General features: G+C 39.5%; 1 pseudogene; it reads right to left on the bottom strand.

Moving 5' to 3' along the window:
* Positions 1–1,922: 1,922 nt before the first annotated feature.
* On the bottom strand, positions 1,923–9,498 carry LOC133093060 (calmodulin-A-like; annotated as a pseudogene).
* Positions 9,499–12,000: the final 2,502 nt, after the last annotated feature.

Below are 12,000 nucleotides of genomic sequence, written 5' to 3'. Positions count from 1 at the left end.
TCTATGTTCATCAGTGATATTGGCCTGTAGTTTTCTTTCTTTGTGACATCTGTGTCTGGTTTTGATATCAGGGTGATGGTGGCCTCGTAGAATGAGTTTGGCACTGTTCCTCATTCTGCTATATTTTGGAAGTGTTTGAGAAGGATAGGTGTTAGCTTTTCTCTAAATGTTTGATAGAGTTCGCCTGTGAAGCCATCTGGTCCTGGGCTTTTGTTTGTTGCAAGATTTTTAATTACAGTTTCAATTTCAGTGCTTGTGATTGGTCTGTTCATATTTTCTATTTCTTCCTGGTTCAGTCTCGGAAGGTTGTGCATTTCTAAGAATTTGTCCATTTCTTCCAGGTTGTCCATTTTTTTGGCATATAGTTGATCTTCTCATGATCGTTTGTATTTCTGCAGTGTCAGTTGTTACTTCTCCTTTTTCATTTCTAATCTATTGATTTGAGTCTTCTCCCTTTTTGTCTTGATGAGTCCGGCTAATGGTTTATCAATGCTGTTTATCTTCTCAAAGAACCAGCTTTTAGTTTTATTGATCTTTGCTATTGTGTCATTTATTTCTTTGTCATTTATTTCCGATCTGATCTTTATGATTTCTTTCCTTCTGTTAACTTTGGGGCTTTTTGTGCTTCTTTCTCTAATTGCTTTAGGTGTAAGGTTTATTTGAGATTTTTCATGTTTCTTGAAGTAGGAGTGTATTGCTGTAAACTTCCCTCTTAGAACTGCTTTTGTTGCATCCCATAGGTTTTGGGTCATCGTGTTTTCATTGTCATTTGTTTCTAGGTATTTTTTGATTTCCTCTTTGATGTCTTCAGTGGTCTCTTGGTTATTTAGTAGTATTGTTTAGCCTGCATATGTTTGTATCTTTTATAGTTTTTTCCCTGTAATCAATATCTAGTCTCATAGCATTGTGGTCAGAAAAGATACTTGATACAATTTCAATTTTCTTAAATTTAACAAGGCTTGATATGATCTATCCTGGAGAATGCTCCATAAGCACTTAAGAAGAAAGTGTATTCTGTTGTTTTTGGATGGAATGTCCTATAAATATCAATTAAGCCCATCTTGTTTAATATGTCATTTAAAGCTCATGTTTCCTTATTTATTTTCATTTTGCATGATCTTTCCATTGGTGAAAGTGGGGTGTTAAAGTCCCCTACTATTATTGTGTTACTGTTGATTTTCCCTTTGATGGCTGTTAGCCTTTGCCTTATGTATTGTGGTGCTCCCATGTTGGGTGCATAAATATTTACAATTGTTATATCTTCTTCTTGAATTGATTCCTTGATCGTTATGTAGTGTCCTTCTTTGTCTCTTGTTATAGTCTTTATTTTAAAATCTATTTTGTCTGATATGAGAATTGTGACTCCAGCTCTCTTTCTTTCTTTTTTTTTTTTTTTAGTTAGGTAAGTTGTAATTTTTTATTGGAAAACAAATATACAACTTGGAGTGGATTTGAGGCAAATTGTGCCATAAGCAGATTTTCTTTAAGTGGCTAAAACAACAAGCAAGTAACAATAAAAGAAATTGTTTCTGGTACAGGACCCACAGTACAAAAAGTTAGTGTATGAGTACCTGGATAAAACACCCATTTTGCAATAGTGCCACTTTTAAGAATATATTGTTGACTGTCCATAGTCCACACAGAGTTACAACTCCACACTTCAAACACCACATGCTGACAGTTCCTAAAGAAAACAACTTAAAAAGAAGGCATAACCCACATGTTCCCTCATTTGACCAACTCCTTCTAAGTTTAGAAGTGCAGAAGGGCTTAGATATATCCAAAGTAAGCCACATGCAGCATGTTACTTGATCAATTTTTCTAAAATAAGGTTTCAGGACAATGACAGTAAGATAAGAGAAGAAAACATGGAGGAATGAAGTCCTAATACATGCATATTTTTTTTTGACAGTAGGGTGAAACGTTTTACAGATAAGTTACAAACAAAGAAAAGGCAAATAAACAATTTTGTACAAGAAATTTAACACACTCTGTACAATGTCTTCACTTTGTTGTCATCATATGTACAAACTCTTCATAGTTTACTTGACCATCACCATCAATATCTGCTTCCCTGATCATTTCATCAACCTCTTCATCTGTTAACTTCTCTCCAAGGTTTGTCATCACATGGCGGAGCTCTGCTGCACTAATATAGACATTACCATCCTTATCAGACACATGGAATGCTTCCCTAATTTCTTCTTAACTGTCTGTGTCTTTCCTTTTTCTTGCCATCATTGTCAGAAATTCCGGGAAGTCAATTGTGCCATTACCATCAGCATCCACTTCATTAATCATGTCCTGTAACTCTGCTTCTGTGAGATTCTACCCATGAGACCTCATTACAGTTCCCAATTCCTTTGTTGTTATAGTTCCATAACCATTCTTGTCAAATAGTGAAAAAGCTTCTTTGAATTCTGCAATCTGCTCTTCAGTCAGTCAGCCATGCTGCAAGGGCTACCAGTCTCCGGGACGCGACTACACAACCACTCAGCTCACTCGCTCCACTTGGACTCCAGCTCTCTTTTGATTTCCATTTGCATGGAATATCTTTTTCCATCCCCTCACTTTCAGTCTGTTATGTGTCCCTAGGTCTGAAGTGGGTCTCTTGTACACAGCATATATACGGGTCTTGTTTTTGTATCCATTCAGCAAGTCTATGTCTTTTGATTGGAGCATTTAATCCATTTACATTTAAGGTAATTATCGATATGTAGGTCCCATTACCATTTTCTTAATTGTTTTGGGTTTGTTATTGTAGGTCTTTTCCTTCTCTTGTGTTTACTGCCTAGAGAAATTACTTTAGCATTTGTTGTAAAGCTGGTTTGGTGGTGCTGAATTCTCTTACTTTTTGCTTGTCTATAAGGGTTTTAATTTCTCTGTTGAATCTGAATGAGATCCTTGCTGGGTAGAGTAATCTTGGTTGTAGGTCTTTCCCTTTCATCACTTTAAACATGTCCTGTCACTCGCTTCTGTCTTGCTGAGTTTCTACTGAAAGATCAGCTGTTAACCTTATGGGGATTCCCTTGTGTGTTATTTGTTGTTTTTCCCTTGCTGCTTTTAATATGTTTTCTTTATATTTAATTTTTGATAGTTTGATTAATATGTGTCTTGGCGTGTTTCTCCTTGGATTTATCCTGTATGGGACTCTCTGTGCTTCCTGGACTTGATTGACTATTTCCTTTCCCATATTAGGGAAGTTTTCAACTATAATCTCTTCAGATATTTTCTCAGTCCCTTTCTTTTTCTCTTCTTCTGGGACCCCTGTAATTCAAATGTTGGTGCATTTAATGTTGTCCCAGAGGTCTCTGATACTGTCCTCAATTCTTTTCATTCTTTTTTCTTTATTCTGCTCTGCAGTAGTTATTTCCACTATTTTATCTTCCAGATCTCTTATCCGTTCTTCTGCCTCAGTTATTCTGCTATTGATTCCTTCTAGAGAATTTTAAATTTCATTTATTGTGTTGTTCATCGTTTGTTTGCTCTTTAGTTCTTCTAGGTCCTTGTTAAAAGTTTCCTGTATTTTCTCCATTCTATTTCCAAGATTTTGGATCATTTTTACTATCATTACTCTGAATTCTGTTTCAGGTAGACTGCCTATTTCCTCTTCATTTGTTTGGTCTGGTGGGTTTTTACTTTGCTCCTTCATCTGCTGTGTATTTCTCTGTTTTCTCATTTTGCTTAACTTACTGTGTTTGGGGTCTCCTTTTCACAGGCTGCAGGTTCATTGTTCCTGTTGTTTTTGGTGTCTGCCTCCAGTGGGTAAGGTTGGTTCAGTGGGTTGTTTAGGCTTCCTGGTGGAGGAGACTGGTGCCTGTGTTCTGGTGGGTGAGGCTTGATATTGTCTTTCTGGTGGGCAAGACCATGTCCGGTGGTGTGATTTGGGGTCTCTGTGAACTTATTATGATTTTAGGCAGCCTCTCTGCTAATGGGTGGGGTTGTGTTCCTGTCTTGCTAGTTGTTTGGCATAGGGTGTCCAACACTGGAGCTTGCTGGTCATTGAGTGGAGCTGGGTCTTAGCGTTGAGACAGAGATCTCTGGGAGAGCTCTTGCCGACTGATATTATGTGGGACCAGGAGGTCTCTGGTGGTCCAACGTCCTGATCTTGGCTCTCCCATCTCAGAGGCTCAGGCCTGACACCTGGCTGGAGCAACAAGACCCTTCAGCCACACAGTTGATTTTGGAGGCTGAGAAATACCTCTGCAAGTGGAGGTCCAAGAAAGCTGGTGGTGTAGTTCCAGTCCAAGACCCAAGTCTGAAGGCCTGGAGAAACATGCTGCAAGCACACTTCCAGGGCAAAGAGGTGGGTCTGTAGTACCTTTTGTTTTCCTTTGTGCTCTGTCTAGTTTCATTTGCTCATAGGTTGCTGTGGGCAGAGGCCTTGCACCGATGCTTCAGACCAGAATTCCTAGTGAGAAATGGTTCTTCCCCAAAGCTTTTTAAAATTTATTTTAAAATTTACATTCGGTATGATTCTCTCTTTTTGGTGTACAGCTGTGTGAGTTTTAAAATTTTTTAATATATCCTTTGTTACAGATGTTTTTAGTTGAAATATAGTTGACGTATAATATTGTGTAGTTTCAGGTGTACAGCAAAGTGATTCAGTTATATATATATATATTTCACATTATTTTCCATTATTGGATATTAGAAGATATTGAATATTTTTCCCTGTGTTATACAATAAATCCTTGTTGCTCATCTATTTTATGTATAGTAGTTTGTGTCTGTTAATCCCATACTCCTAATTTAGCCCTCCCTCTTCCTTTTCTTCTTTTTTCTTCTTTTTTTATACAGCAGGTTCTTATTAGTTATCCATTTTATAGATATTAGTGTATATATGTCAATCCCAATCTCCCAATTCATCCCACCACCACCAACACCACCCCCCCTACTTTCCCCCTTGGTGTCCATACATTTGTTCTCTACATCTGTGTCTCTATTTCTGCCTTGCAAACTGGTTCATCTGTACCATTTTTCTAGATTCCACATATATGTGTTAATATACGATATTTGTTTTTCTCTTTCTGACTTACTTCACTTTGTATGACTGTCTTTAGGTCCATCTATGTCTCTACAAATGATCCAGTTTTGTTCCTTTTTCTGGCTGAGTAATATTCCATTGTATATATGTGCCACATCTTCTTTATCCATTCATCTGTTGATGGACATTTTGGTTGCTTCCATGTCCTGTCTATTGTAAATAGTGCTGCATGAATATTGGGGTGCATGTGTCTTTTTGAATTATGGTTTTCTCTGGGTATATGCCCAGTAGTGGGATTGCTGGATCATATGGTAGTTCTATTTTTAGTTTTTTAAGGAACCTCCGTACTGTTCTCCATATTGGCTGTATAATTTACATTCCCACCAACAGTGCAGGAGGGTTCGCTTTTCTCCACACCCTTTCCAGCATTTGCTGTTTGTAGATTAAGAGTAAACTCTGCACTAGCCTTTTCTTGGCTAGGCTACACATCTCCAATTTGAGGTTTTCTTGCTATCCCCCTCTGATCTCCCTGGAGTTTTTGAAAAACTCCTTAGCCCCTCAGGCGAGCCAGTCCTGGCACTGTCCAGTCTTAGCACCAGCTATACCACCTCTAGTCTGGAGCAGGTGCCGGGATGGCTCTTCCTCATGCTCCCACCCCCCTTTTCCTGCCTTTACTAATTTTCTCCCCAGACACATCATCCATCCCCCTCCATCAGGGTGTCTTTGGCTCTGTTTCCTTCTTTCTCATTCCTTCCCCTAGACCGTGATACAGATCATGTCATCCCCTTGATTAACCCTCCAACAAATTCTGCTTTCACGGGGTGCATTCCTTCAACACATCAGAGGCCTCAGGCATCATTGGTCATTGGTCATCCATCAGGAGTGCTCCACCCACATCTTGGCATAACCAACCCTGTCTGGACATTAAGGTCTCCCACCACGTATTTTCTTCTCAAGCAGGTCTTCCTGACCACTCTACCTCCCCACCCTGCATCACTTCACCCATTCAAATTTTTTTCTTCAAAGCTTTATTAGTCTCTGATTATCTTGTTCATTATTTTGTTTTCTTTATTATTTGCCATCTCCCCTCACCTAAGTCTCCATGAGAGCAAGGGCCTTATCTACTAAAAGATGACATTTGTCTTTGGTTTCTAAGAAAATGAATTAACCTTCAGAGAAAGGTTCAGGTAGTGTGTCCCTGTTTCCTCAGAACAGTCCAGGTTATTTCCATGTCATTATTAATAGCACTCCCTTTCATTCTCAAAAGTGTGCCAGTGGGATGGTAAGAATACATTTCTCTGGTCTATTGTCATTGGTGCTAAGCACTAAGAATTATATTTTTGTGGTTTTTTTTTTTTTTATTGAAGTACAGTTGATTTACAATGTTAGTTTCAGGTGGACAGCAAAGTGATTCAAATTCATATATGTATATATAAATATATATATATTCTTTTCCCTTATAGGTTATTACAAAATATTGAGTATAGTTCCCTGTGCTATACAGTAGGTCCTTGTTGCTTATCTATTTTATGTATAACAGTGTGCTTATGTTAATCCCAAACTCCTAATTTTTCCCTCCCCCCCTTTCCCCTTTAGTAACCATAAGTTTGTTATGTCTGTGAGTCCATTTCTGTTTTGTATATAAGTTCATTTGTATCTTTTTTTTTTTTTCTTAGATTCCACATGTAAGTGATACCATATGATATTTGTCTTTCTCTGTCTGGCTTACTTCACTTAGTATGATAATCTCTATGTCCATTCATGTTGCTGAAAATGGCATTATTTCATTCTTTTTTATGGCAGAGTAATATTCCATTGTATAAATATACTACATCTTTTTTATCTATTCATCTGTCGATGGACATTTAGGTTGTTTCCATGTCTTGGCTATTGTAAATAGTGCTGCAGTGAACATTGGGGTGCATCTATATTTTTGGATATATGCCCAGGAGTGGGATTGCTTGGTCATATGGTAGCTTTATTTTTAGTTTTTTAATGAACCTTCATACTGTTCTCTGTAGTGGCTGCACCAATTTACATTCCCACCAACAGTGCAGGAGGGTTCCCTTTCTCCACACCCTCCCCAGCATTTCCTGTTTGTAGAATTTTTGATGATGGCCATTCTGACCTGTGTGAGGAATTATCTTTTTGTGATCAGCGCTCTTTGTAACCAAACTTCCCTGAAACAAGGAAGGCCTCAGCCTCAATGTAGATTTGATTTGAAGCAGGGAATGGATGTGGGGTAAACATACAAACTGTAAATGTCAGCTCCCTCAGTTGACATAAAATTATTTCTCTGCTATAAAAGTACGTTTGACTATTTTTAATAATTTCAGAGTATCCTGGCATATCGATGCCTGCTAATTTATCTAACTAATCCCTTATTAATGAATATTTCAATTCTTTTCAGTTTTTTCTTTGTTAACAATGTTGTGACAATGAACATTCATATATATTTGTTTTTGTATACTGGTGAAAAATTTCATCAGGTTAAATTTCTACATGTGAAATTGCTGGATCAAGAGGTCCGCACATTTACAAAGCTGATGGTTATTGTCTAAGGCCATTTGAAACAGGAAATTAACATAATGATCACCTTCCACTAAAGCAAGCATGTGTTTCAGTTTCCATTTGGGGGTAATACACTTATATTTTACACATACATACAAATCTGCCCTCTATGAGGAAAAATTTTGAGATACTCAAACTATATAATTATCTTTTGCATTCCCAGCTTTCACTTTAATGATCTCTAATGCATGCATATGGAGTGAATTAATGGATCGTTAGCAGTGATATGCCTTTTGTGTTTATTTTAAGCTATGTAATGGTCACAGATGGATCCCTAATTTAACCATTTCTCCCTTTTTTGAGACAAGAGTCCCAATGTCTACAAACTTAAGGGTATAGTTATATGCTAAGCTCTGAAATAAAGTCAGTCTTTGTGACTTTAGTGTGGGTACACTAAAACTACATCATATTAGAGCTGTAAGGGATCTTATATTTCTGTAACTGGAGTGCCCCAATTCATAGTTTGGGATACAAATAAGGCACCACTCAGGTGGGGGCCCAAAGTTGAATGTGGGAGCTCTCACATGCCCAGTGAACAGGAAATACAGCAACCTTTGCTGGGAGCCCCTTCCTCTAATAGGCCAGGGCTATCCTGGTCATTTCTGTTTCAACTTCTGGAGTCCCAACTGAGACTGGGGACTCTGCCGTTCCACAGAGGTTGGTGGCTCTAGGAGAAGCCGCTAGTGTAGCTTGCTTGGGCCACTGCTCTTCTTTAAGGGGCCAAAGAGAAGGTCCCAGCCCTTAGGAGTAAGTTCAGCCAGTGGTGGGCTTCAGGCAAACCTGGCTTGGACTCCCATCATTATAGCTCCTCACTCACATGGCCACTTCCCCAGGACTCAAACCTGCTCCCTGATCCTGGGTTGGGTCTGGTCCCAGTGTGCACTACACTTTTGAACTCCTAAGTCGGTGCAGAAGCTGGGCTGGTGGTCCTATCTTTTCTCCTTGGTGGTGAGTTTACCTAGGGTTCTCGTGGCCCTTCTCTGACTCTAGGAATAGCTCAGGGCAATCCCCAGTTCACCCTGACTAGTTTTAATTTTTGAGAAAAAGTGTAAGCATCTTGATCCCCTCCTGCCCTCATCCCCTAGGAGTGTCTTGGGCTCCAAATACAAATTTGGTTACTCCCTGACAGTGGTTTTCATTCTCCACATATCAGTATTTTCTCTCTCTCTCTCTCAGATATTAAATTCCATTTTACCCATCTGTCCTACTGGAGGTCACTTAAGTCTAGTCCCCTCATTTTAAAAGTGAGGAAACTGAGGCACAGAGAGAAGAGAAGTTACTTACCCATGTCACACACCTGGTCACGATAGACCAGAGACAAGAATTCTTGCCTTCTAAATCATAATTCAGAGCTCTGCTGTTTCCACTAAGATGTTTCTGTTTTGTGGGTTTTCTCAGATGAATTTTGAAATGCTAGCCATTTTCTTTCTACATTCTTGGCCACATTCCAAGCTGCCCAGCTGAAAAATGGTCAGACATGCTGGGTACGTTTTTATTTACCTAGTAGTGATTTCCAGAGTCAAAACCAAACCACTCATTAAAATCAGCTGCTGTTTCAGAAAACTCACATCATTGTCCCCCTTCATTAGGACGGAATAATCAAGAGCTAGCCCTGAGCACATTCATTGTCCTAGAATGTGCTTTGATGCTTCTCTGTGACCCAATGAATCTAGAAAAATCTTTATGCTGCAGCCCAGCATTTGGTGCATGTTTCCCTTTCCATAGCTCCTCTCGACTCTCCTTTGGGTCAAATATTTTCGAGGAGTTTCTGATTCTGTTTCATCCTAAACATTTGTCACTTGATGGACAGCTGAAGGAAGCAACTGGAAAGTGGTTTGGAGAGGTAATAAGTCCCTGTGCAAAGCAATCTCAAGTTTTGGTTGTTGACCCCGAGGGCTGGATTCCTTACCTGTGACATGGAGTCCTGGGCGTTCACCCATTCCTCAGGCTGACTGCTGGCTTTGGGTGGGACGTGCAGACAGGTTATGGGTGGGGGAAGGGAAGGGTAGGAGTGTTCACATTTAGAGGTCCTTCTCCTCAGGAATTCTATTTCACAAAGCCCAGAGTTTTGCTGAGTATTGGCAGAATACGTGGAGTTGACCTGCCTAACATTGGGTCAGACTGCCAGGCAGCATTAGTCAGAACAGCATTCTACAAAGACGGCCTCCAGAACTTTCTGAAAAATACCTTTGAAAGAATCATGTTTCCATCTTGATTTATCTTTATGCGTTAAAATGCAGTGAAGACTTAACTGTCTAGGTCTGCGACCATAAATTTTACTAAAATGTCACAGTTCCACTCTGTCATCCACGTTGGCTCCTATCTCTAGGAGAGAAGTTCTCAGCCCTGGTAGCACATTGAATCAGCTGGCGGACTTTTAGAAATTTCCAGTGCCCTGGCCACTACTCAGAGGAATTAAATCAGACCCTCTTGGGGTGGGACCTAGGTATCAGTACTTTTAAAAACCCTCTGGTGGTTCTGCTGTGTAGTTTAGGTTGAGAACCACTGCCTAAAAATTGCTCCCTGCAGGCAATAATTTGCCTAAAGTCCAAACTCTAAGCTTTTTGAGGGCAGAAACTGGCCTGTTTACTCTCACTCATCCCCGACACCTCTAATACCTCCTGGCCCATAGTTAGTACTTAATAAATATTTACTAATTGAATGAATACATGTTTATTTTGAACTTCATAAAGATGTATATAAAGAAATGCTCTTCCTTTTGCATGGGGATAATGTTATGCATCTGTAGTCATGGCACTAGATCAGGGTTAGAGGCTTCTAGTTACCCTGAATTCTTAAATTACAGGATCCTGGAAGGTTTGTGGCCCTCAAGGAGAGGCCTGGCTGGCCAGAGCTGTGGGGACTTTTAGGGGGGATCAGCACAGTGGCTATTTACCAACTGGAATGAAAGCATTTTGCTATTTTAACCATAGGTCCTTCTGTACTCATGTATAAGCAGGCCACAGTGGTTTGGGCTTTTCCTTCTACTGTTGCCAGAGATTTCTAGTCTCAGAGGCTATGTATGATCTGGTGTTGTCCTCTCTCTGACTTCACTTTCTGTCATTCCCCAGTCCCTCTCCCTACACTCCAACCACACCAGCCTTCTCTGTGTTTCTTGAACACTGTCAAGCTCCTTCTTGCCTCAGTGTCTTTGCACTTGTTGTTTAGTCTGCTGGACCATTCGCCTGATGGAGGCATGCAAAGTCATGGTGCAAAGGGCTTGGATACAAAGAGAGGCATGACAGCAATCAGTTTGGCAAGAAACCTACCACGTGGCCCCTTTAGGTCAACACTCAGTCTCTCAGATAAAATGCTCAGCACCTCAGTTTTCTTCTCTCTCTCTCTCTCGCAGTGTGTGCTCAAAAACATTTTTGTTGCCTGCTAGAATCTGAATATTGACTATTTTCTTTATGTTTCTGCAATAAATCTCCTAATTGTCTTTTCTTTCCCTTTCTACTCCATACTCCCTGGCCATCCCCTTCCCCAGATTAATGCTTTATACTGGCTAAGGAGATGCTTCATATGGAAATACAAAGGAGAAATGCACATTTATATGGTTTAAGATACTATCCCAATTATACTTACAATAGTTACTCACACTAGGCTCAAGCAAGGGGCTGAGTACTTTCTACATATTGTCCCATTTAATTTTCACAAGAGATTTTCTCCTCTTACATGTGAGAAAACTGAGACCTTAAATGGTTGAAGAAACTGCTCTAGAAATCCTTCCTAGTTAAATGGTAGAGCAGGATTTGAACTCAGAGCTGCCAAACTCTATAGCCCTTGCTCTTAAGCCTTGCACTCTCTCTGCCTCTCTGTAAGATCATCATCTGTAAGGTCCCCTTTATAAACCTCCAAAATTCCTTGATGCTACCTATTTGTTTGAAGCGTGTTTACTGCTCTAAGGAATATGCACTAGCTGCAAACTGCCTGGCTAAAACTTCAAAGAAAATAACAAAAAGAAGCATGACATGGAGAGTGATTGTAATGGCAAATCACAGAAGAATATTAGGGAAGTCTCCATACAGAAGGCTTTTTTCTAATCCAGGGAAATGGCAATGACATTTCGTCATGGAGCATGACCTAGCAGAATGGACTGCCAGGCTGAAATGTACTTGAATATCTTATCTTCGTGTTGGGCACAAAAGCAAGGGTACATATTATATGCACGACTATTTTTCTTTGGGTTAAGGCAGTAAATTTCTCTTGGTATACTGTATCCATTTAGACTTCTCAAAAAACTGTGATTTCCTAGTCCTAAATCAACATGGCTGAAAAAGATGTTTCTTCACAGCTTCTATCATTTCTACTTAATCCTAAATTATTAATAGTTTCAATTTATTCCTAAGAAGTTACTATTTTACTTTCTAATTATTCAAAGGGAAGAGTTGAGTGAGAAAAAAAAAATGTTAGCACTTGTATTTTTTTTCTTGCTCCACACT

The sequence above is a fragment of the Eubalaena glacialis genome, chromosome 6 (genome assembly GCF_028564815.1).
Source record: "Eubalaena glacialis isolate mEubGla1 chromosome 6, mEubGla1.1.hap2.+ XY, whole genome shotgun sequence".
Lineage (NCBI taxonomy): Eukaryota > Metazoa > Chordata > Mammalia > Artiodactyla > Balaenidae > Eubalaena > Eubalaena glacialis.
Note: the sequence above shows the minus strand (reverse complement) of the source record. Positions and strands in the feature narration are given on the sequence as shown.